This window comes from Tamandua tetradactyla, chromosome 14 (genome assembly GCF_023851605.1).
Source record: "Tamandua tetradactyla isolate mTamTet1 chromosome 14, mTamTet1.pri, whole genome shotgun sequence".
Lineage (NCBI taxonomy): Eukaryota > Metazoa > Chordata > Mammalia > Pilosa > Myrmecophagidae > Tamandua > Tamandua tetradactyla.
This window is the reverse complement of record NC_135340.1, coordinates 36,370,486-36,377,354: the sequence shown is the minus strand read 5'-3', so window position 1 is coordinate 36,377,354 and position 6,869 is coordinate 36,370,486.

Sequence of the window (6,869 nt, the reverse complement as noted above, 5' to 3'; positions counted from 1 at the left end):
CTACCCTTCCCCCCTCCCCTTTTAACTCAGTATTGGGTTAACTATTGTTTAACATTTACCCTTAAGATAGGTTAAACACGTTACTAGTTTGTATAAGCGGTCCCCTAGGTTGCACTTACGGCAGAAGAGAAAATGCACTGGCATAGGACAATAAACTGTACTGGTATTATAGGTTACAAAAATTGTGAAAAGCAAGATGGACTTTTAGAGTTGAAGAGATCCTTTAATATTCATCTTTGGGCTTAAGGGGAAAAAACAGGTCTGTACTGCATTTCACATCTCTTAAAAATAGGAAAAGTTTTAGCAGCTTAAACCTTTTCAATTACTATATAAAACTTCTTACATTAGGATTTACTTTGAAAAATAGTTTATAATTAAATCAATTATAACATATATACACTGGCACTTTAGCACAAGGGTAAAATTTAAAAGCAAATTAATCTGAACTTTTAAAAGTAGGCTATAGTATAAAAAACAATCCATAGTCTTACATTCAGCAAATTCATACTAAAACATTCTATTTTTGTAGGATAAAGGCCAACAAATTTTTATATATGCTACAAGTTTATTATGTGTATTTACATGGTTCTTTTCTTCCCTGGGTACATAAAACTTTCACATTATACAATTCCCCCACTTAATGCCAACCTCTCTGGGGATAATTTGAGGCCAGATCACTTTCAATAGCTTGTACAGTACTAGAATACAGAAAATGTACTTTGAAAGCTACTCAGTGACCATCAAATACTGTTCCTATAAAAAAAAGTTTTAGAGCATTTATTGGCAGACACCTATTCACTGTATGTAAGAACAGGGCCATTAGGGAGTACTTGCACTTCATTCTAATATGCCCCTAGTGCCCTTTCCACACAAACCACTGTAAAACTTTTTTTAAAATGTACTTAACTATTCATTAACGAAAATTCACATTTTCTGTTGACAGTGCTTCAAGTTGTTGGCCTATTACTTATATGAGTGCTTGTAGGACATTAAACTTTCATATGTTTCACTAATTCTCAGTCCCTCTATGTCTTAGCTAGATGCCTGTAATCTGACTCACTAGCTTTCAACAAGTAAATATACTGATTTATGAATGATAATTGTAAACTAGTAGTTTCCCCAAAAAACTAATGCTAGTGTTTCCTAGCATTAGGAAAAGATTTCTTTGTCTTTTCAAAGATTTTCAAGATTCTCCAAATCTAATCTTGAATGGTTTCACTTGCATTATTCAATTAAGAAGTGTTAATATCACACAAAATCATTAATAATTTAGTTATTTTAAGTTGCACTGATACTACCGTTACCTCCTAATACCCACAACACATAAAACAAGTAAGATGAAGTCTAATCACATTTTCTACATTAGCAGTTTTACACAGATTAATTCCCTAATGAATTTGTTTCAGACCAGTTGATAACTAGTCTTAAAGGATATGTCTACATTTAAACATTGCTACTTTCTTATTTCATACTATACTTTAAGAAAGGTTTAAGTTAAAATGTCATTATTTGTTTGTATGTTGTTATGTTTTAAATAAATTTTTAAAAAATTTTAAGTCATTATTTCCTTATCAGAAAGATTAAAGAAAATAGGAATCTACTGGCTTGGTGGTTGAGGAAGAACACTTGATGATGGCAGCTAACTAAATTTGGCTCCAGCATAATTCTGATTAGTTTGATACTTAAAAAGTAAGCTAGTATTTCTCGGCTCCCGTGAGAGCTGCTGGGGGCCAGAGGAGAACTGAGAGGACAGATGAGTCTTACTATTAAAATATTTATTTTTCACTTCTCACATTTCTACAACTACAGTAAAAAGATAGCAAAGAAAGCCATGGTGAAAATTTTCAAGAAGCAACAGTTCTATCTGCCTGGATTATCTTGAGAAACCCATGTTCTTGAAATGTGGATACATTTGCTTACACCACTGCTTCGCTGTCCTTGAGAAAGAACTCCAGGGGGAGGCTCATTGTGCCCCAAGTACCATAAAGCCTCTTGGAAAAATGAGATCAAGCCGAGGAAGAAGGTGAAAAGCTGATTTCAAAGATCAAGGAATTGGAGTCCCAGCTGAGAACTATTCTATACATGAACTGGGGGATCCTGAAGTTCCAGGAAAGAACCTCTCACCGTGGCTAGTGCCTCTATGGATGATGTGCAAGCTGTGCCTTCACAAATTTGAGAGTAAGTTGTCAACATGATAACCTATCAACACCAAATACTTTAATATGCATTTCCTACAAATAAGAATATTCTCCTGTATACCACAAGACAACCATCAACGTCAGGAGATGAACATCGATACATGACAACCTTGTAATCCTCAGATGCCTTTCCAATTTCACTTATTCTTCCAACAATGTCCTATTAGCAGAACGATGCAGTACAGAAATGGCCCATTGTATTCAGTTAAATCACTTCAATATCTTTCAAACCACTCATGTCCCACTGTGTTTCTTGAGTTCCATGGCTTTGTTACTTTTCAGACTATAGGCCAGGAATTGGTGGAATATCCCTCTACTTGAGATTATATTCCTTCCTTATATGAGATTCAAGTTAGGGATCTTGCAGAAATATCAGAAAGTGATGCTATGGTTTTCTCATGGCATCCCGAAGCCCCTGGTTTCAACATGTCTCCTTGCTAGTGATGTTCACACTGATCACTTGATTGCATGGTATCTGCTAGCCTCCTTTGCTGTAAAGTTATTCTTATATCTTTTGCTATTTTTTATCCAAGAAGTTGTGAGTTTATAGAAAATCATGTATAAAGTACAGGATTCTGATATATCAACCCTGTTATTAACACCTTGCATTGGTATGGTACACTTGTTACAATTGAAAAAGCACATTCTAATAATTGTATTATTAACTTTTGTCCATGATTTAACCTAGGCTTCATTATTTCTGTTATGCCGTTCCATGGATTTGTTCTTTTAAAATCTTTGTTCTAGTATCATATATACAACCTAACATTTCCCCTATTAACCACATTCAGATACGTATTTCAGAGCTGTTAATTATATTCACCATCTGTGTTACCATTATCACCACCCATGACTAAAACATTTCTGTCATTCTTCATAGAAACCCCATACAATGCGCACCTTAATTTCCTATTCCTTATCCAAACCCAACCCCTTTCTGTAAGTCATATTCTAGAGTTTGACTCTGTGAGTTTGCTTATTTCTATTACTGCACGTTGGTGAGATCATATAATATTTGCCCTTTTGTGTTTGGCTTATTTCACTCAACACAATGGCTTCACATGACTTCATGATACATGATACATGTATCATGACTTCATTCATTTTTACAGCTGAAAAAAAAAGTAAGGCAGAGGTGGTTCAGCAGTAGAATGTTCACCAGAGACCCGGATTTGATTCCCAGCCCATTAACCGCCCCCAAAAAAGAAAAAAAGAGTAAGTTGAAATCTGATAAGTTAGAGTTCCACTTTTGATTATTTGGAAAATGCACTTTGTTCTTTGCCCCATTTTGCAAGGCCTGCCATGCTGTTACTATTGAGTTATAATCATGTAATCTTTCTTTCTTCTTATGAACAATCTTTATTGGGGATTTCTGGTCCTTGGTCTTCTTTCTATTAAGCTGTTGGTTCTTGCTAACATTCCTGGATTGGGGAACTGGATGGTTGGGGATTGCACCAACCATCTTCAGGTTGTCTCTTTTGAGCCTGCTTTTCAGATTGCAGAATCTCTACCACCAGTCCTCTTCCTTGCTGCCAAGCCCAAGATAATAGATGCTGATTTCTGAATTGATACATGACAACGCTGTAATCTTCAGATACCTTTGTCTGAATACAAAAGTTTTCATGGGCTGATTTGTTGAGTTCAGTCTAGGAGCTGAGGCCAACATCTGAGTTTCCTCAGTACACGAGTTTGAGACAAGTCCTAGAAACTTCAAGCTCATAACTGTACAGCAGCAGTTCCTACTTGACATTGAAGCTTCCCTCCCTTTCCAGGATAAGACAAGTCACCCAATGAGCAAAACCCAAGAGCACCAACAACTACCTGGTGACTACCCCAGCAGCCACCGACCCGACCAACCCTTTCTGCTTCTATCAACCTACAGTTATTTTTCTAAATATAAGGAATTTTATAATTTTGGACATACTACCCCAATAAATCTTCTATACTTGGGTCAGTATTATAAAAGCCATCATGCTGTACACTAATTATGCTTGTAGGTTCATTGACTATATCTAAAAGGATACATAAGAAACAGTGACTAAGAGTGAGAGAAAGATCACAGGTGATGGTGGAGTTATACAAAGAATGTAGGGCTTAACAAATGAGTATAAGTGCCAAATCATTATACTGATATTACTTTTGGTTTCCAGTACCTTAAAGCAGCTAAAAGTAAGAACCTAAAATTACGGAATTATAACCCATACCAAACTCTGAAATCTTTTTTACAACTAATCGTTGTGATATACTTTGAAATTTATTGGGGTTTTTTTGTATATATGTTATTTTTCACAAAAAAAAAAAGAATAGTAGTATAACAGAGAAGATAGGATTTAACAAATGAGTATTACTGCTGAATCATTATATTGATATTTCTTTTGGTCTCCACTGTCTTGGAACAGTTAGAAGAAAATACGAAAAATCATGGAACTATAACCCTTACCATACTTTAAAATCTGTTCTCTAACTACTTGTTAAAACATACTTGGAAACGTATTGTATTTTTGTATATATGTTGTATTTTACAATTTTAAAAATGTTTAAAATTTTTTTTTAATTAAAAAAAAGAAACAATGACTATCTTTGAAGAGGGAAAGGGGAACTGGGAGTTTCTGGTTGGCACAGAGAATTTTCACCATGTATTCCTTTGTTATCTTTAAATTTTTTTACCACGTACATGTATTATCTATCCAGAAAATAAAGAAAAATTTTAAACAAAAGATTATTTGCTTCCACATAGACTATCTCTGGGAAGACACAAGAAACTCTCAAAAGTAATTGTCCATCCCTGGAAACTTGGGATGAACAAATAAATGCCTTCCTGACCAAAAGTGGGTAAAGAAGTGTAGTAAAATAAGGCATCAGTAGCCAAGAGAGACCATATAGTCAAGAGGCAATTCTGGAAGCTATGCTTTTGCAAGTTTAATTAGACAGTGCTAATTGCCAGGGTTTGCTAAATCCCAAACATCATCACTCCTGTAAACTCTTAAGAACACCTAGTAGGGTGTCATGGTTAGGGACATGTGCCAACTTGGCCAAGTTGTGGTACCTGTTTATCTGATTGGGCAAGTGCTGGCCTGTCTGTTGCAATGAGGACATTTCATAGGATTAGATCATGATCACGTCAGCTGCATCCACAGCTGATTCCATTTGTAATCAGCCAAAGGGGAATGTCTTCTACAATGAGTGATGCTTAATCTAATCATGGGAAGCCTTTTAAGGAGGACTCAGAGGAGACAGGTTCCATTCCTGCTTCGGCTGGTGAGCCTCTCGTGTGGAGTTCATCCAGACCATCCATCGGAGTCATCGGCTTCACAGCCTGCCCTGTGGACTTTGGACTCTACATTCCTGTGGTCACGTGAGACACTTTTATAAATTTTATATTTGCAAGTGTTCCCTGTTGATTCTGTTTCTCTAGAGAACCCTAACTAATACATAGGGCTTGAACTGAGATTCCCTAAAAGTTTCATGCACTAAGTTTGCTTTCCTGGAACATATAATTTTCAGAGGTTTCCTCAGCCAGATAAATTCTGAAACCCAAAATGATCAGCCTCTCCCAGACTATCAACTGTGTATGTATTTCACAATTTAAAAACAAACAAACAAACAAAAAGTAATTGCTTCCAGAAAGGGGGAGTGGCTGGGAAGAGGGGTGGAAATTCATCTTTCCCTGTATGTCTTTTTGCATCTTTTGAATCTGTACCATGTGAATGAGTTAAACTCTTCAATAAATAAATAGCTTAACAGTCATATGCAATATTAGGTGACAGACTTACTCTTTACTTTTTATTTGTAATTATAGCTAACTTGTGTCTCAAATTGATTCTGTGACTCTAACAATGGAAGAACAAAGAAGCTGAAGGCAGTAATCATTAATACGCATAAAATAATTTCTTCAAACAATTTTCCAACAAAATTCAAAACAGCATTTCAAAGAAAACTACTGTCATTGTAAAATCTGACTATCTGTGTAATAGGGCGGGATGTTTCAAAAATTTTTGAGTTAAGCCAAGACCTTTCATTCTCTTTCTCAGACACCATTTTAACTTTGGTGTACAACCAAATAAAAAAAAAAATCTGAAAATATTTTATATTCTATACTCTTCATTAAGGAAATACTACTTGTTTGCTATTTATGTAAAGCAAAGGTATACACTGTTCTTTCTAAAATAACTAAAGATTAAAATCATCAATTAATTTCACTGTAACATGATTACATAAAACACAATGGGATTCGTTTCCCTGTGCTTGCCCCTGCAAAAAAAAAAACCACAATGGGATTTGGTATTTGGATAATCTTATGGGAATTCCTTTCAAATAAATAAGAATCAATCATAAAATTAAAGAGTTAGAAAAGGCTGTAAGGGTGATCTAATTCAACCCCTCATTTTACAGAAAAGAAATTAAGGCCCGGAAAGTTTAAACATATACAACCAATATATGGAAAAAACATTTATAGAACCAAGATGTTCAACCTCCCTAACTAGTGTGTTTCTAAGTCTTGCCTCTCATAAGACAAAGTCATTGAAAGTGTCCTTTAAATTTCTTTCTTGCCTCTACATTTTAAATAAATTATCTGTGATAGTAGTCAGAAAAGCTCACTATTTAAGAAAGAAATACAAGGAACAAAACTTTAAAACTTATTTTAATTAATATAATCTTGAGATCAATAAC